The sequence below is a fragment of the Bos grunniens genome, chromosome 16, assembly GCF_055505025.1.
Source record: "Bos grunniens cultivar Pamir isolate PY7600 chromosome 16, Bosgru_T2T1.0, whole genome shotgun sequence".
Lineage (NCBI taxonomy): Eukaryota > Metazoa > Chordata > Mammalia > Artiodactyla > Bovidae > Bos > Bos grunniens.
In genome coordinates this window covers 71511945-71531777 of record NC_141180.1, presented here as the reverse complement: position 1 = coordinate 71531777, position 19833 = coordinate 71511945, and the positions used below count along the sequence as shown (strand labels likewise).

The window sequence follows — 19833 nt, the reverse complement described above, 5'->3', positions numbered from 1 at the left end:
TTTATGTCATCTTTGAATGCTTTCATTAGTGTCATAGTGTTTCACTTTTTATGTCATTCTGTGTACAGTTCTTTTGTTGCCTTAGGTAAGTTTATTCCTAGATATTTAATTCTTTTTGTTGCAATGGTGAATGGGATTGACTCCTTACATTCTCTTTTTGATTTTCTATTGTTAGTATATAGAAATGCAAATGATTTCTGTGTATTAATTTTGTATCCTGCAACTTTGCTAAATTCCCTGATTAGCTCTAGTAATGTTCTTATACTATCTTTATGGTTTTCTATGTACTGTATCTGGAGACGGCATACTGTATCATGCCATCTGCAAACAGTGAGAGCTTTACTTCTTTTCTGATCTGGATTCCTTTTATTTATTTTTCTTCTCTGATTGCTGTAGCTAGGACTTCTATAACTAGGTTGAATAATAGTGGCGACAGTGGACACCCTTGTCTTCTTCTTGATCTTAGGGGAAATGCTTTCAGTTTTTCACCATTGAGAATAATGTTTACTGTAGTCTTATTATATATGGCTTTTACTATGTTGAGGTTGGAGAAGGCAATGGCAGCCTACTCCAGTACTCTCGCCTGGAAAATCCCATGGACGGAGGAGCCTGGTAGGCTGCAGTCCATGGGGTCTCTAGGAGTCGGATATGACTGAGGGACTTCAGTTTTGAAAGGGTGTTGCTGAATCACGAGAAGACACTGGGATTCTTGGCCCCCAGAGGAGAAGAATTGAACCCGGGGCCAGAGACGAGGCTTGATCACTCAGAGCTTTTGTGTAATAAAATTTTATTAAAGTATAAAGGAGATAGAGAAAGCTTCTGACATAGACATCAGAGAAGGGCAGAAAGAATACCCCCTTGCTAGTGTTAGCAATGAAGTTATATACTCTCCAATGAATCCAAAGAATGTCTGAAGGTTGTAAAGACCTCACCAGACCTACTCCCATAATTTACATTTTAAGATAACAGAATGAGCCAGAAGATTTAATCCAGAGACTGTCCTCAGGCAGGATACATTATTGTTATATAATCCTTCTAAAGACCAGGTCTACTCCCATAATTTACATTTTAAGATTACAGAATTAGTCAGGTTTAATCCAGAGACTGTCCTCAGGCAGGATACATTATTGTTATATAATCCTAAGGAATGTAGAGAAGGAAAAAAAGTCTGTCCTTTCTTCCTCCTTGAGAATTCCAGACCCCTCTTCTCCTTGGGGACCCCTAGACTTCTTATCAACCTGCCTAGGAAATGACTCTCTCATCCCCCCGGCCCCCTTTTCTTTTAGGAGAATTATGTTGCCTAGGGAAAAGGGGCGTTCTCGTTCCATAACTGCTTTCGAGCTGACAAGGGGCGTTGTCCCTAAATTGGTGAGGCAACATATTCTCCTAATCCTCATATTGAGGATATCTGATCCAGGGGCCCCAAATAGTAGTTGGAGGAAGCTGCAGCAGTAGCAGGAGTTTGAGCAACCATTTTTAACTTAAAAGCTTTCATGCGGCTAGAAACAAATCCAGTTATACAGTTACAGATGCAGGGAGCAAACAGCAAAAACAAAACATTTAGAATCAAAATTAAAAGTCACATTATGTCCATAGTTAGAGTACAAAGTGTTGCACCAATCCATTTTAGGGTTGGTAGATGTCATCAAATGAAGAAGAGGCATCGCATGTGATTGTTGTCGAAGGTATTCACAGACTTAGAGAAAGTCTTTTCCTTGAAGTAGGGATGTCCACCATGGGAAGCCTTCCACTGATGAAGAGGGGAGTGCTCCACAGACCCAGCAGTTAGACCGACTGTGGAATGCAGCTTAGGAGTGAGCCCAGGACAAGAAGACATTGTCTTGAGAATCAAACGGCAGACTCAGGACTTTTGGAGTCAGCAGAAGTAGGCTCACATAGATTATCAGGCCCATCTGAAAGGTATAAAGTCAGAGAATAGAAAGTAAAGACATAAAATGAAGTCACTTAATTTTGGTCAAGGTTCCATCTCTTAACTTGAGTGTGATGTACCCAAGAATCAATTCCTGGCACTTTGACAGCTGTGGGAGAAGAAAGAATAACCTGGTAAGGGCCTTCCCAGAGGAGCTCGATGGATGGGCCCCCAGATCCCAATGTTTTTATCAGAACCTCAGTTCCTGGCTCAAATAGAGGCTTGCTTGACTCAGAGGCGGTGTCAGGAGTCGTCTCCCAGAGTTCTGTTAATGCCTGTTGAAAAGCTGAGTTATATAACTAGTTAATTCCAAGGCTTCAGGGTCTATAACAATGTCCGTGCATAAGAGAACCCTTCCATAAATACATTCAAAGGGGGACAGTCTCTCCTTTGGGGGGAGCAGTTCGAGCTCTCATTAAAGTTATGGATAGGACTTTAATCCATTTGTCCTGTGTCTCTTGAGTTAATTTGCACAGATGTCTTTTCATAATGTCATTAGCTTTTTCAACCTTTCCTGAGGATTGGGAACAGTGTAAGTGATATTCTATTCCTAGAGCTTTAGATACCCACTGAGTTATAGCAGCTTTAAAGGCAGAGCCATTGTCACTCTGAAGGCTCCGTGGCAGCCCAAACCTGGGGATAATTTCATGGATTAAAATCTTTATAACCTCCTTAGCCTGTTCACTATGATAGGGAAAAGCCTCAATCCATCCAGTAAAGGTATCTACCCAAACTTGTAAGCAAGAATATCCATTAGCTTTTGGCATATGAGTAAAATCAATTTCCCCGTCCTCTCCAGGATACTTCCCACTTCGTTGTAATCCAGATTTTGCTAGCTTTTCAGACTTGGGGTTATTTTTCTGACAAACCTCACACTTTTTGATAATATCTTTAAAGTTTTCATTACATTTTTACCTTCAAACAAACAAGAAGCCATTTGGTAAGTACTCTCTGCACCCAAATGAAAACTCTGATGTAAATCCTTAAGAATTTTCCACTGAGCATTTTCAGGAATTATTAATCGTTCATCCTCAGACTGTAACCATCCTTTATCAGTAACCTTTGCTCCTCTTTTCTCATATCTTTCTAATTCTTCCTAATATTTTGGTTTTTCCTGTTCCATAGGACCTGCCCCAGAGAAGGCAATGGCACCCCACTCCAGTACTCTTGCCTGGAAAATCCCATGGGCGGAGGAGCCTGGTAGGCTGCCGTCCATGGGGTCTCGAAGAGTCGGGCACGACTGAGCGACTTCATTTTCACTTTTCACTTTCACGCATTTGAGAAGGAAATGGCAACCCACTCCAGTGTTCTTGCCTGGAGAATCCCAGGGACGGGGGAGCCTGGTGGGCTGCCGTCTATGGGGTCACACAGAGTCAGACACGACTGAAGTGACTTAGCAGCAGTAACAGCAGGACCTGTCCAGATCAAAGGCGTCTGCAGTGAAGGGGTTTTGTAAAGTGCTGCTTTTCTGGCTTGACAGTCAGCCAGATGATTACCTTCGGCTACTTTACTCCCATCCCTTCTGTGCCCTTTGCCACAGCTACTTCTTTAGGACAATATATGGCAGTTAAAAGTCTCTCAATCTCTCTGAAATGCTTAATAGGTTCTCCTGTTGCTGTTTTAAACTATCTTTCCATTTTTCAGCATGAGCATGTAAAGTCAAATAAGCATACTTAGAATCAGTGTATATATTTACCCGCTGCCCTTTGCTTAACTCTAGAGCTTGGGTCAGAGCCACAAACTCCGCTGAGCACTGGTTCCCTGGGGGAGAGATTTTGCTTCCAAAACCTGTTCAGCAGTCACCACGGCGTAACCTGCTTTACGCTTTCCATCCCGAACAAAAGAACTGCCATCTGTAAATATTTCCATGTCAGGATTGTCTAATGGGGTATCCTTTAGATCCTCCCGAGCTACACAGTTTAAAGTTAGGAATTGAGAACAACCGTGAACAGGTGTTTCATTTTCCTTCTCAGGAAGGAAAGTGGCAGAATTTAAATTTCCATAAACTTTAAACTTAGTTACTGGTCCTTCTAACAACAATGACTGATATTTAAGAAGCCTACTGTCTGTCATCCAAATATTAATCTTAGAATTTAATATTCCACTCACATCATGAGAAGTCAGTATGGTAAGTTTTCATCCATTAATTATTTTTAAAGCTTTCAGATGCTAATAAAGCTGCTGCCCCAATTACTCTTAGGCAGTGGGGCCACCCACGTGAAATTACATTTAATTCTCTGCTTAGATAAGCAATAGGTTGCTGGTGAGGCCCTTGGGGTTGTGTCAAAACTCCCAATGCCACACCTTTTCTTTCAGTGACAAACAAATTAAATTCTGATCCTGTGGGCAAGCTCAGAGCTGCAGCTTGCAAGAGAACAGTCTGAAGAACCTTAAAAGCCTTTTGAGTTTCTGGAGACCAAACCAGTTTGTCGGTTTGGGCCTGCTGAGTTTCAGCTATAAGTTTCTATAAAGGCTGGGCAAGTTCCCCATAACCCGGAATCCAAATGCGACAGTAACCTGTGATTCCCCAAAATCCTCTCAATTGTCTTAAAGTCATAGGTAGGGGATGATTTAGTATAGGTTTAATTCTCTCAGGGCCTATGGCCCTAGTCCCTTCTGATATAATTAGGCCCAGATATCTAACCAACTGTTGACAAAGCTGAGCCTTTTCTCTTGATGCCTTGTAACCACAGCCTGTCAGAAAGTTTAAGAAATCTGAGGCTTGCGAACAAGCTTCCTCTATCTCAGCACAGAACAAAATATCATCTACATATTGTAACACCACCGCTTCAGAGCTATTAAAGTTTTGTAGATCCTGGGACAAACTTCGTCCAAATAAGTGAGGACTGTCACGAAATCCCTGGGGCAAAACTGTCCAGGTTAACTGAAAGGCTGGCTGAGTAGGGTCTTCAAAGGCAAATATAAATTGACTTTCTTCTGCCAAAGGCACTGAATAGAAGGCATCTTTCAAATCAACTCCTGAGAAATATTTGGCTCGTTCAGGAATTTCAGACAATAGAGTATAAGGATTAGGCACCACGGGGTGTAAAGGAACTACAGCCTCATTTATTATTCATAAATCTTGAACTAGTCTCCATTTACCATTTGATTTCTTTATACACAATATAGGAGTGTTGCAAGGACTGTTACAGGGAATTAATAGTCCCTGTTCCTTTAAATTTTCAATGATGGGTTTTAACCCTTCCTTAACCTCAGGTTTCAGTGGATACTGCTTCTTATGTGGAAATACGTGCGGGTCTTTGAGCTTGACAACTATAGGAATAGCATTTTGTGTTCGACCCACAGATTTTCCATCAGCCCATACTCTAGGATTTACATTTTGTTCAACTAAAGGGAGAGAAAGGGAGGGCTCCATGTCAGAGGCGTGGACCTTGCTCAGTATATCCCTCCCCAAAAGGGGTGAGGGAGATTCTGGCACGATCAGAAACTCGTGTGAAAATAGCACAGAATCCCAGTTGCAAGATAAAGAATAACTGAAATAATACCTTTTGGCTCATCCAGACAGTCCCATTACAGAAGCGGATCGGGAAGAAAGTGGGCCAGGGGCTTCAGTAAGCACAGAATAAGTCGCCCCAGTATCTAAAAGGAAATCGACGGATTGGCCCCCCACAATTATTAATACCCGGGGTTCCTCAGGTGTAATTAGGACAGGAGCTTGTGTGGGGACCCCAGGGCACCTTCAGCCCTGATTGTCTTGAGAGTCCGACCCCGGAGACCTACGCCTCTGGGGACAGTCTCTCTTCCAGCGTGGTCCTTTGCAGACTGGACATGGAGCCAGGGGCAGCTTAGATGCCTGAGGGCAATCCCGCTTGAGGTGCCCCTCCTTTCCACAGTAATAGCAAGCCCATCCCTTTTCACCTGGGTCCCTCTGGGCATTTTTCTCAGGCTGTTTAAGAACGTTTTTCATAGCCATTGAGAAGGCTTCCTCCTTTTCCTTTGTCTTTTTTTTTTGCCTTTCTTTCTTTTCCTCATATTCCCTACCATAATAGACTGTCTGAGCCAGTTGTAATAGAATATCTAAAGACTGATTTTGTCCATACTCCTGTTTTAATAGCTTACGGCGGATATCTGGAGCTGACTGAGTGAGAAATCTATCCTTTAAAATCACTTTTCCCTCTTCACTTTTGGAATCAATCTCAGTGAATCTGCAAAAGGCTTCTCTCAGTCTATCTAGGAATTTACCAGGAGCTTCCTTCTCCTCCTGTTCTATGTCTGCCAATTTGCTGAAGGAAATGGCAACCCACTCCAGTATTCTTGCCTGGAGAATCCCAGGGATGGGGGAGCCTGGTGGGCTGCCATATATGGGGTCACACAGAGTCAGACACGACTGAAGAGACTTAGCAGCGACAGCAGCAGCAGCGGATACTGTGGCCATGCAGTATCACATAGGAAGACCAGGTGTGTCTTCTTTAAGCCCTGGGGATCAAATCTATCCCAGTTTTTCAGGATACAGTTCAAAGGAGGCTGAAATTGTTAGCTCCCATCTATAAGAGAGAAAAAAAGTGACCAGTGTCATCTTTCTACCGGAGGCGTCCCTTCCTGTTCTAGATGGGGATGTAGACAGACTTTACACCAAAAGCTTTTCCTTCCTGCTCGGACTAAGTCTGTCCCTTACCGACACAGGTGCCATACTCGTCCCTCCCGGTTCTACCACCTAGATGGAGTGGGGATGTATCAGGTGTAGATTTAATAGCATTGCTACTTGACGTCAAGCTCTTCACCCTTAACCTTGCTTGCCTCTGAAGCCACCCGGGGTGCAATCAGAGTAACGTTCTGGAATGCCTCCCAAGCTAAGACCACTGGGAAAAACATTTGTCACCTGAGTGCCTGTGCACAACCCTGAGTATTTCCTGACCACGATAAAACCAACACGAACATAAAACTGAGATGTTCTTTCCAAGCATCACCACACCAGTGTAAGAGCCTGCTCTGATCCACTAAGAGCCAGTGTTACCAAAGGAAAAAATCCATTGCAGTCCCAATCTGAGGAACCTTTAACCTCAGAGATGTTCTTGGAGCTAGAGCTCCATCTAGCTTCCTAATTTTCCATTCCTAGCGAGGTTAGGCGCTTTCTTGGCTACCAAGCCCCTTGAAAGTCTATGATCCAACAGATTAGGTTCAGATAAGATCAGATCAGATCAGTCGATCAGTCGTGCCCGACTCTTTGCGACCCCATGAATTGCAGCACGCCAGGCCTCCCTGTCCATCACCAACTTCCGGAGTTCACTCAGATTCACTTCCATTGAGTCAGTGATGCCATCCAGCCATCTCATCCTCTGTCGTCCCCTTCTCCTCCGGCCCCCAATCCCTCCCAGCATCAGAGTCTTTTCCAATGAGTCAACTCTTCGCATGAGGTGGCCAAAGGACTGGAGTTTCAACTTTAGCATCATTCCTTCCAAAGAAATCCCAGGGCTGATCTCCTTCAAAATGCACTGGTTGGATTTCCTTGCAGTCCAAGGGACTCTTAAGAGTCTTCTCCAACACCACAGTTCAAAAGCATCAATTCTTCAGTGCTCAGCCTTCTTCATAGTCCAACTCTCACATCCATACATGACCACAGGAAAAACCATAGCCTTGACTAGATGAATCTTTGTTGGCAAAGTAATGTCTCTGCTTTTGAATATGCTATCTAGGTTGGTCATAACTTTCCTTCCAAGGAGTAAGCGTCTGTTAATTTCATGGCTGCAGTCACCATCTGCAGTGATTTTAGAGCCCAGAAAAATAAAGTCTGACACTGTTTCCACTGTTTCCCCATCTATTTCCCATGAAGTGGTGGGACCGGATGCCATGATCTTCGTTTTCTGAATGTTGAGCTTTAAGCCAACTTTTTCACTCTCCACTTTCACTTTCATCAAGAGGCTTTTGAGTTCCTCTTCACTTTCTGCCATAAGGGTGGTGGTATCTGCATATCTGAGGTTACTGATATTTCTCCCGGCAATCTTGATTCCAGCTTGTGCTTCTTCCAGTCCAGCGTTTCTCATGATGTACTCTGCATATAAGTTAAATAAACAGGGTGACAATATACAGCCCTGATGAACTCCTTTTCCTTTTTGGAACCAGTCTGTTGTTCCATGTCCAGTTCTAACTGTTGCTTCCTGACCTGCATACAAATTTCTCAAGAGGCAGATCAGGTGGTCTGGTACTCCCATCTCTTCCAGAATTTTCCATAATTTATTGTGATCCACACAGTAAAAGGCTTTGGCATAGTCAATAAAGCAGAAATAGATGTTTTTTCTGGAACTCTCTTGCTTTTTCCATGATCCAGCAGATGCTGGCAATTTGATCTCTGGTTCCTCTGCCTTTTCTCAAACCAGCTTGAACATCAGGAAGTTCACGGTTCACATATTGCTGAAGCCTGGCTTGGAGAATTTTGAGCATTACTTTACTAGCGTGTGAGATGAGTGCAATTGTGTGGTAGTTTGGCATTCTTTGGCATTGCCTTTCTTTGTGATTAGAATGAAAACTGACCTTTTCCAGTCCTGTGGCCACTGCTGAGTTTTCCAAATTTGCTGGCATATTGAGTGCAGCACTTTCACAGCATCATCTTTCAGGATTTGGAAAAGCTCAACTGGAATTCTATCACCTCCACTAGCTTGGTTGGTAGTGATGCTTTCTAAGGCCCACTTGACTTCACATTCCAGGATGTCTGGCTCTAGGTCAGTGATCACACCATCGTGATTATCTGGGTCATGAAGATCTCTTTTGTACAGTTCTTCTGTGTATTCTTTCCATCTCTTCTTCAGTGGCCAGGAGGACCAACCCCACATCTAAGGAGCCATGGCTGCACGGGCACAGGAGGGCCTAAAGGAGCTATCCCACAATGAAGGTCAGGAAGGGCGGAGGTGAGGAGATACCCCTTGTCCAAGGTAAGGAGCAATGGCTGAGCTTTGCTGGAGCAGCTGTGAAGAGATACCCCACGCCCAAGGTAAGAGAAACCCAAGTAAGACAGTAGGTGTTGCAAGAGGGCATCAGAGGGCAAACACACTGAAACCATACTCACAGAAAACTAGTCAATCTAATAACACTAGGACCACAGCCTTGTCTAACTCAATGAAACTAAGCCATGCACATGGGACAACCCAAGACGGGTGGGTCATGGTGGAGAGATTTGACAACATATGGTCCACTGGAGAAGGGAATGGCAAACCACTTCAGTATTCTTGCCTTGAGAACCCCATGAACAGTATGAAAAGGCAAAATGATAGGATACTGAAAGAGGAACTCCCCAGGTCAGTAGGTGCCCAATATGCTACTGGAGATCAGTGGACAAATAACTCCAGAAAGAATGAAGGGATGGAGCCAAAGCAAAAACAATACCCAGCTGTGGATGTGACTGGTGATAGAAGCAAGGTCCAATGCTACAAAGAGCAATATTGCATAGGAACCTGGAATGTCAGGTCCATGAATCAAGGCAGATTGGAAGTGGTCAAACAAGAGATGGCAAGAGTGAATATCGACATTCTAGGAATCAGTGAACTGAAATGGAATGGGTGAATTTAACTCAGATGACCATTATATCTACTACGGCGGGCAGGAATCCCTCAGAAGAAATGGAGTGGCCATCATGGTCAACAAAAGAGTCCGAAATGCAGTACTTGGATGCAATCTCAAAAACGACAGAATGATCTCTGTTCATTTCCAAGGCAAACCATTCAATATCACAGTAATCCAAGTCTATGCCCCAACCAGTAACGCTGAAGAAGCTGAAGTGGAAGGGTTCTATGAAGACATACAAGACCTTTTAGAACCCAAAAAAGATGTCCTTTTCATTATAGGGGACTGGAATGCAAAAGTAGGAAGTCAAGAAACATCTGGAGTAACAGGCAAATTTGGCCTTGGAATACGGAATGAAGCAGGGCAAAGACTAATAGAGTTTTGCCAAGAAAATGCATTGGTCATAACAAATACCCTCTTCCAACAACACAAGAGAAGACTCTATACATGGACATCACCAAATGGTGAACACCAAAATCAGATCGATTATATTCTTTGCAGCCAAAGATGGAGAAGCTCTATACAGTCAGCAAAACAAGACCAGGAGCTGACTGTGGCTCAGACCATGAACTCCTTATTGCCAAATTGAGACTGAAATTGAAGAAAGTAGGGAAAACCACTAGACCATTCAGGTATTACCTAAATCAAATCCTTTATGATTATACAGTGGAAGTGAGAAATAGATTTAAGGGCCTAGATCTGATAGATAGAGTGCCTGATGAACTATGGAATGGGGTTCATGGCATTTTACAGGAGACAGGGATCAAGACCATTCCCATAGAAAAGAAATGCAAAAAAGCGAAATTGCTGTCTGGGGAGGCCTTATAAATAGCTGTGAAAAGAAGAGAAGCGAAAAGCAAAGGAGAAAAGGAAAGATATAAACATCTGAATGCAGAGTTCCAAAGAATAGCAAGAAGAGATAATAAAGCTTTCTTCAGCGATCAGTGCAAAGAAAAAGAGGAAAACAACAGAATGGGAAAGACTAGGGATCAGTTCAAGAAAATCAGAGATACCTAAGGAACATTTCATGCAAAGATGAGCTCAATAAAGGACAGAAATGGTATGGACCTAACAGAAGCAGAAAATATTAAGAAGAGATGGCAAGAATACACAGAACTGTACAAAAAAGATCTTCATGACCCAGATAATCACGATGGTGTGATCATTGACCTAGATTAGGTTAGTACTTCTAATTCCCAAGGAGTTATGAAATGGTCAAAGAGACCAAAAAGTTTGACTGAGAAAGGAGAGTTCGGTCCATACGCTTTGCCCATTTCTGGTCAGTTCCTGGAGGAGACATTGGGTGCCTCTTGGCATTGGCAGGTCGGTATAAACCCCCAATGGGTTTCTGCCATAAGCCATTTGAGATCACCGTGGAACCGCAGAGCAGGGCTCCTTACGTGCTTCACGCAGGGCATGTCATTCATTCACACAAGCACACTGTAGAGTTAGTAAAGCACAGCAGAAAACGTGCTCTTTAAGAGAACATTGAGCTAGAACTCCAAGCATCCTTACCTTGTCCTGAAGGATCCCAGATGAGTCCTCAAGATCAAAGATTGTTGTTCAATCACGTAAAGACGCCAGGGTTCCTGGCCCCCAGAGGAGAAGAATTGAACTCGGGGCCAGAGATGAGGCTTGACCGCTCAGAGCTTTTGTGTAATAAAGTTTTATTAAAGTATAAAGGAGATAGAGAAAGCTTTTCACATAGACATCAGAAGGGGGCAGAAAGAGTACCCCCTTGCTAATGTTAGCAATGAAGTTATATACTCTCTAATGAATCCAAAGAATGTCTGGAGGTTGTAAAGACCTCACCAGACCTACTCCTATAATTTACATTTTAAGACAACAGAATGAGCCAGAAGATTTAATCCAGAGACTGTCCTCAGGCAGGATACATTATTGTTATATAATCCTTCTAAAGACCAGGTCTACTCCCATAATTTACATTTTAAGATTACAGAATTAGCCAGAAGGTTTAATCCAGAGACTGTCCTCAGGCAGGATACATTATTGTTATATAATCCTAAGGAATGTAGAGAAGAAAAAAAAGGTTTGTCCTTTCTTCCTCCTTGAGAATTCCAGACCCCTCTTCTCCTTGGGGACCCCTAGACTTCTTATCAACCTGCCTAGGAAATTACTCTCTCAGTTTCACTTTTCACTTTCATGCATTAGGGAAGGAAATGGCAACCCACTTCAGTGTTCTTGCCTGGAGAGTCCTAGGGATGGGGGAGCCTGGTTGGCTGCCATCTATGGGGTCGCAGAGTCGGACTCGACTGAAGTGACTTAGCGGCAGCAGCAGCATGTTGAGGTAGGTTGCTTCTATGCCCATTTTTGGAGAGTTTTAATCATGAATGGGTGCTGAATTTTGCCACATATTCTTTTGCATCTATTGAGATGATCACATGGCTTTTATCTTTCAATTTGTTAATATGGTGTATCATATTGATTGATTTGCATATATCAAAGAATCCTTGCATCCCTGGAATAAACCCAACTTGATCATGGTGTATGAGTTTTTGATATCTTGAATTCTGCTAGTGAAAATTTTGTTCAGGATTTTTGCATCTATATTCATCAGTGATATTGCCCTATAGTTTTCTGTTTTTGTGTTGTCTTTGTCTGGTTTTGGTATGAGGGTGATTGTGGCCTCACAGAATTAGTCTGGAAGTGTTCCTTCCTCTGCAATTTTTTTAAAGAATTTTTCAAAGGATAGGCATTAGCTTTTCTCTAAATGTTTGATAGAATTCTCCTGTGAAGTCATCTGGTCCTGGGCTTTTGAATTTTGGGAGATTTGTTTTTAATCAAAGCTTCAATTTCAGTGCTTGCAATTGTCTTGTTCATAATTTATATTTCTTCCTGGTTTAGTCTTGGAAGATTGAACTTTTCTAAGAATATGTCCATTTCTTCCAGGCTATCCAATTTATTGCCATATCAGTTCAGTTCAGTGGCTCAGTCGTGTCTGACTCTTTGAGATCCCATGTCCGCAGCACGTCAGGCCTCCCTGTCCATCACCAACTCCAGAAGTCTACCCAAACCCATTTCCACTGTGTTGGTGATGCCATCCAGCATCTCATCCTCTGTCGTGCCCTTCTCCTCCTGCCCCCAATCCCTCCCAGCATCAGAGTATTTTCAAATCAGTCAGTTCTCTGCATCAGGTGGCCAAAGTATTGGAGTTTCAGCTGCAACATCAGTCCCTCCAATGAACACCCAAGACTAATCTCCTTTAGGATGGACTGGTTGGATCTCTTTGCAGTCCAAGGGACTCTCAAGAGTCTTCTACAACACCACAGTTCAAAAGCATCAATTCTTCTGCACTCAGATTTCTTCACAGTCCAACTGTCACATCCATACATGCTACTGGAAAAACCATAGCCTTGACTAGACGGACCTTTGTTGGCAAAGTAATATCTCTGCTTTTTAATAGGCTATCTAGGTTGGTCATAATTTTCCTTCCAAGGAGCAAGCATCTTTTAATTTCACGGCTGCAATCAGTGATTTTGGAGCCCACTGTTTCCCCATCTATTTGCCATAAATTGATGGGACCAGATGCCATGATCTTAGTTTTCAGAATATTGAGCTTTAAGCCAACTTTTTAATTTTCTTCTTTCACTTTCATCAAGAGGCTCTTTAGTTCTTCTTCACTTTCTGCCATAAGGGTGGGGTCATCTGCATATCTGAGGTTACTGATATTTCTCCTGGCAATCTTGATTCCAGCTTGTGCTTCCTCCAGCCCAGTGTTTCTCATAATACTCTGCATATACGTTAAATAAGCGGGCTGACAATACACAGCCTTGACGTACCTGTTTTTCTATTTGGAACCAGTCTGTTGTTCCATGTCCAGTTCTAACTGTTGTTTCCTGACCTGTATACAGGTTTCTCATGAGGCAGGTCAGGTGGTCTGGTATTCCCATCTCTTTCAGAATTTTCCACAGTTTATTGTGATCCACACAGTCAAAGTCTTTGGCATAGTCAATAAAGCAGAAATAGATGTTTTTCTGGAACTCTCTTGCTTTTTCCATGATCCAGCAGATGTTGGCAATTTGATCTCTGATTCCTCTGCCTTTTCTAAAACCAGCTTGAACATCAGGAAGTTCACGGTTCACATATTGCTGAAGCCTGGCTTGGAGAATTTTGAGCATTACTTTACTACCATGTGAGATGAGTGCAATTTTGTGGTATTTTGAGCATTCTTTAGCATTAACTTTCTTTGGGATTGGAATGAAAACACCTTTTCCAGTCCTGCGGCCACTGCTGAGTTTTCTAAATTTGCTGACATATTGAGTGCAGCACTTTTACAACATCATCTTTTAGAATTTGAAATAGCTCAACCGGAATTCCATCACCTCCACTAGCTTTGTTCGTAGTGATGCTTCCTAAGGCCCATCTGACTTCACATTCCAGGACGTCCTGCTCTAGGTGAATGTGAGTGATCACACCTTAGTGATTATCTGGGTCATTAAGATTTTTTTTTTTTTGTACCATTCTTCTGTGTATTCTTGCCTTCTTTTATTCTTTTCTTAATATCTTCTGCTTCTTTAGGTCCATACCATTTCTGTCCTTTATCGAGCCCATCTGTGCATGAAATGTTCCCTTGGTATCTCTAATTTTCTTGAAGAGATTTCTAGTCTTTCCCATTCTGTTGTTTTCCTCTATTTCTTTGCATTGATCGCTGTGGAAGGCTTTCTTATCTCTTCTTGCTATTCTTTGGAACTCTGCATTCAGATGCTTATATCTTTCCTTTTCTCCTTTGCTTTTTGCTTCTCTTCTTTTCACAGCTATTTGTAAGGCCTCCTCAGATAGCCATTTTTCAGTTTTGCATTTCTTTTTCTTTGGGATAGTCTTACTCCCTGTCTCCTGTACAATGTCATGATTGTACAATGTCTCCTGTACAATGTGCAATGGTGCACGAGCATAGTTGAGAGGAGCTACCCCACATACAAGGTCAGGGGCAGCGACGGAGAGGAGTTACCCCACGCCCAAGGTAAGGAGCAGCGGCTGCACTTTGCTGGAGCAGCCGTGAAGAGATACCCCACATACAAAGTAAGAGAAAGCCAAATAAGACAGTAGGTGCTGAGAGAGGCCATCAGAGGCCAGACAGACTAAAACCACAATCACAGACAGCTAGCCAATCTAATCATATGGATCATAGCCTTGTCTAATTCAATAAACTAAGCCATGCCATGTGGGGTCACCCAAGACAGACAGGTCATGTTGGAGTGGTCTGACAGAAAGTGGTCCACTGGAGAAGGGAATGGCAAACCACTTTAGCATTCTTGCCTCGAGAACCCATGAACAGTATGAAAAGTCAAAAAGATAGGACATTGAAAAATGAACTCCCCAGGTCAGTAGGTGCCCAATATGCTACTGGAGAACAGTGGAAAAATAACTCCAGAAAGAATGAAGGGATAGAGCCAAAGCAAAAACCACACCCAGTTTTGGATGGGACTGGTGATAGAAGCAAGATTCAATGCTGTAAGAGCAATATTGCATAGGAACCTGGATTGTTAGGTCCATGAATCATGGCAAATTGAAAGTGGTCAAACAGGAGATGGAAAGACTAAACATCAACAGTCTAGGAATCAGTGAACTAAGATGGACTGGAATGGGTGAATTTAACTCGGATGACCATTATATCTACTGTGTGCTGGAATCCCTTAGAAGAAATGGAGTAGCCATTATAGTCAACTAAAGAGTTCGAAATGCAGTACTTGGATGCAATCTCAAAAACGACAGAATGATCTCTGTTTGTTTCCAAGGCAAACCATTCAATATCATGGTAATCCAAGTCCATTCCCCGACCAGTAATGCTGAAGAAGCTAAAGTTGAATGGTTCTATGATGACCTACAAGACCTGCTAGAACACCCCCCGCCCCCCCAAAAATGTCCTTTTCATTATAGGGGACTGGAATGCAAAAGTAGGAAGTCAAGAAACACCTGGAGTAACAGGCAAATTTGGCCTTGGAGTACAGAACGAAGCAGGGCAAATGCTAACAGAGTTCTGCCAAGAGAACACACTGGTCATAGCAAACACCCTCTTCCAACAACACAGGAGAAGACTCTATACATGGACATCACCAGATGGTCAACACCAAAATCATATTGATTATATCCTTTGCAGCCAAAGATGGAGAAGCTCTATACAGTCAGCAAAACCATGAACGGGAGTGGACTGTTGCTCAGATCATGAACTTCTTCTTGCCAAATTCAGACTTAAATTGAAGAAAGTGGGGAAGACCACTAGACCATTCAGGTATGACCTAAATCAAATTTCGTATTGCCATATAGTTGTTCATAATTGTCTCTTATACTGCTTTGTATTTATTCATTGTCTGTTATAACCTCACCTTTTTCATTTCTAATTGCATTTATTTGATTCTTCTCTCTTTTTTTTAATTAATGAGTCTGGCTAAAGATTTGTCAATTTTGTTTATCTTCTCAAAGAACCAGCTTTTAGTTTTATTGATCTTTACTATTGCTTTTATCAACTCTTCACTTATTTCTGCTCATAACTTTATCATTTCTTTTCTTCTACTAATTTTTTTGTTGTTCTTCTTCTTTTTCCAGTTGTTTTACCTGTGAAGTTAGATTGCCCATTCAATGTTTTTCTTGTTTCTTGAAGTAGGATTGTATTGCTATAAACTTTCCTCTTAGAACTGCTTTTGCTGCATCCTATTGGTTTTGAGTTGTTGTGTTTTTATTATCATTTGTTTCTAGAAATGTTTTTATTTCCCTTTTGATTTCTTCAGTAACATGTTTGTTATTTAGAAACATGTTGTTTAATCTCCAAGTGTTTGTGTTTCTTACAGTTTTTTTTTTTTTCCCCTTGTAATTGATATCTAGTCTCACAGTGTTGTAGTTGGAGAAGATTTCTGATATGATTTAAATTTTCTTAAATTTTCTGAGGTTTGATTTGTGACCCAAGATACAGTCTGTCCTGGAAAGTGTTCCATGTGTGCTTGAGAAGAAGGTGTATTCTTCTGCATTTGGATGGGATGTACTGAAGATATCCGTGAGATCCATCTCATCTAATGCATAATTTAAGACCTGTGTTCCTTATTGATATTCTGTTTTGATGATCTGTCTATTGGTGTGAGTGGGTGTTAAAGTCATATACGATTATTGTGCTACTGTCAATTTCTCCTTTTATGTCTGTTAGCGTTTGTCTTTTGTACTAAGTTGCTCCTATGTTGGGTGCATAGATATTCACAATTGTTATGTCTTCCTCTTGGATTCATCCCTTGATCATTATGTATTGTGCTTCCTTATCTCTTATAACATTCTTTATTTTAAGGTCTATTTTGTCTGATATGAGGATTGCTACTCCAGCTTTCTTTTCCTTCCCGCTTGCAAGGAATATATTTTTTCATCCTCTCACTTTCAGTCTATATGTGTCTTTTGGTCTGAAGTGGGTTTCTTAAAGACAGCATATATATGGGTCATGTTTTGGTATCCCTTCAGCCAGTCTGTGTCTTTTGGTTGGAGATGCTGTGTTTTTTTTGTTTGTTTGTTTGTTTGTTTTTAATGTCTTTTTTAATCAAGTCTGTGCTGATAATAGATTTATACTTGATATTTCCCCAGCATATATTAGTGCATATATCAGTGACAATGTACATTGTCATATTACATAGATAACTGCATTTGACTGAATAAAACATAAAGAAATGAAGCAACAGTCTTACCACAGATAAAGACAAGTGAACTTACCTTCAGAGTACTCAGAGGTTGTTCCTCAGCCCAGGCCTGGTGCAGTTTCATCCCTGGGTTCTCATGGGAAGCTACAGGGACACAAAATAGACACCAGGACCCTGGTGAGTCTCCTTACCAGTCACTCAATGTTTTGTTTCTTTGTTAGTTTGATGGGGACATGGGGTAGAGTGTATGCATGAGGGAGGTTAGTAACTATGAGCTGAGTTGCTGTTGAATCATCCTCTTTCCTGAATGAAGGTGAGCATAGGAGAGGTTCAGGAAAGAAAGGAAAGAAACCTTCCACATTTTAACTAGGGATGACGTAATCGTTTGGGAAAAAACAAACACTAAAATGCATGCCAGCTTTCAATGTCAGAGACCCTTGATCCTCCTGCCTGTTTAGAGCTTCTGCTAAATGTCCCTGTCTTCTGGATTTCTTCCTAGATCACTGCCTTCCCAGGATCCACGGTTATAGCTATTGTAATTATCAAGTCTTCTATGAGACTCTGTTCTTTATAAAAAGCAAACTCTGTTAGAGGACTGAATTCAATTCTACCTTTCCAAATAGCTGTTATCAATCATGTGGTATTTTTTTCCCAGTCTTTATTTGCCAAACAACGTTTGCATGTCCACTGAGTCAGTGGCTGTCCACACTCACAGAAGTCATATATTTTGGGGACAGCTCCTTATGGAGAGATACCATGAGTTGAATGCTGACTGTTTGTGACCAAGCTGTGAGGAAGTTTACAACAAAAGTCATGGTCACTAGGCTAACTATAAAGTTAGCTATCAAATTCCATTGTGAGATCTATTTGACACCTTCTCTTGATTGTGTGATACAGGGTTTAATCAATGTAAGGCTTATGTTAATGTCACCAAATACAATAAAATATCTCCCTGATGATAATCTGTTTTTGTCCTTGTTTAAGCAATGACAGTAGCACCAACAAATATGACCTATAGTGCCTACACGAGGACAGACAACTCTCAGAATCTGTGAGCTAACCAGGGGGATATGAGTCCCGAGGTGCCTTTCACACTAATAATTGTCCCAAAGTCAGCTGTTAATCTGCCTACGCTTGCCCTGGGTTTTGTGACCACTGAGCCAACTTTATAATGATTGCCACGGTCTGGACCTTTGGAGCTGCTAGTACGTCCAGGTATAAACATAGATGCAAGACCCCCTTGCTCCATGACTAGGATCCCATGAGAGTGATCAGTGCAGGTCAGGGGTCCAAAGCAGACACACTGGGACCACCCTGAGGTTCTCAGTGTGGCTTTTCCATTTAGGAGGTCAAGAGCTTGAGCCATTTTTTAGCAGCATCTCCATCTGAGGAAAATGAATATTAACCAAACTTGAGGAATGTCTGAGTTGAGGAAAGAATCAGGTAATGTATAGCCAGGGGGCAGTGTGATGAGAAGTGTTTAGAAAGTTCTCAGTTGACTTCTGCTGTGTAAGAGGGAAACATGTCCTGAGGAAACACACACAGAGCTTCTAAATCACACCACATGGATGCAAACAAGGGCCCCTAACTCTGATTCACACAAACCAGCATCATCTAAGTGATGTAGTTATTCCCAGGAACCATGGAACACAGACACTGTTCTTTCCTGGAAGATCAGTCTCTTCTCTGCACCCACAGGCCTCACCCCCATAGGAACCCAGCATCAGGCACCTCTCCAACCAGAGCCGGTAAGAGAACCCCACCTTCATAAGCTAGATTGTTCCTCAGAAGAAAAACGTTCCCTGAATACTTACCATGTTCATAGGCTGCTTCACATGCCTGTAAGTAGAGAGAAGAAAAGAGTGTAAGGGTTTCAGCATCTTGAGTACCATGCATTCAGGTCTTTCATTCTCATTTTATTCTCATAAAACCAAATGGGAAAGTGTTGTTGAGTCCATAGCCCCAAAAGAAAACAGAAGACACCTGTGGGGAAGGCTGGAGCTTTTCCTAGAAGATCTTTCCAGCTCTTTTTGACCAGCAATTACAAAATTTTATTTCAAGAAAAAAACAATTTCTGCTGAGGAAACTGTTCCTGAGTACAGTTTTAAATTTATGTTGCCATTTTTGAAAAATTTCCTTTTGAGTAAGTTATCTGCTGGGTAAGACTCAACATTCATCCATCAATTTAAAAACTATATATCAACTGTCTTGAATATTTTGAAAGTTTTTTTCTGAATTCAGCGAAAAAAAAAATAAAGTCATGAAGCAACAGTTTCATCTTAGATAAATAAGGGCCACTTACCACAGAGGTGGGCAAAGCCTCTTCCTCCAACTTTGAATTGGATACCTCCCCAAGCTAGTCCTCAGGGAGCTCTAGGAGGACATAGAGAGACTGTCAGGACATCTGTGATGATGATCGGGAACACCTTGTTAATGCAGACATGTGGTGGGAGTGTATGGATGTGGGTGGTTAATAAGTGTGGGCTGAGATCTATTGGACAACCTTCCTCATGGGTAGAAGAAGGGAAAGGAGATGAACGTTTCAGAAATGAGTCAGAGAGCCTTTGAATTTCTAGCTAAGGGGACCCTGATTGACTTGAAATTGTCAGTCTGACAAAGGGAAACACTAAAAATTACACTAAGCTTCAGTAGTCATTTACATTTGTGAGACTTGGACCATCAAGAAGGCCGAGTGCCAAGAATTGATGCTTTAGAACAGTAGTGCTGAAGAGACTCTTGAGAGTTCCTTGGACAGCA

At 41.9% G+C, this 19833-nt stretch overlaps 3 long non-coding RNA genes across 3 annotated transcripts; 1 reads left to right on the top strand and 2 right to left on the bottom strand.

Moving 5' to 3' along the window:
• Positions 1–770: 770 nt before the first annotated feature.
• On the bottom strand, positions 771–11374 carry LOC147356989 (uncharacterized). The gene is made up of 2 exons (XR_015142844.1): positions 10961–11374; positions 771–1913 (listed from the first exon to the last, which is right to left on the bottom strand). It is a non-coding gene; the product is annotated as an uncharacterized LOC147356989 (long non-coding RNA).
• Positions 5757–16476, top strand: LOC147356988 (uncharacterized). Its single transcript, XR_015142846.1, has 3 exons — positions 5757–8876; positions 15564–15695; positions 16349–16476. It is a non-coding gene; the product is annotated as an uncharacterized LOC147356988 (long non-coding RNA).
• Positions 15810–19691, bottom strand: LOC147356987 (uncharacterized). The gene is made up of 3 exons (XR_015142845.1): positions 19379–19691; positions 18891–18915; positions 15810–17220 (listed from the first exon to the last, which is right to left on the bottom strand). It is a non-coding gene; the product is annotated as an uncharacterized LOC147356987 (long non-coding RNA).
• Positions 19692–19833: the final 142 nt, after the last annotated feature.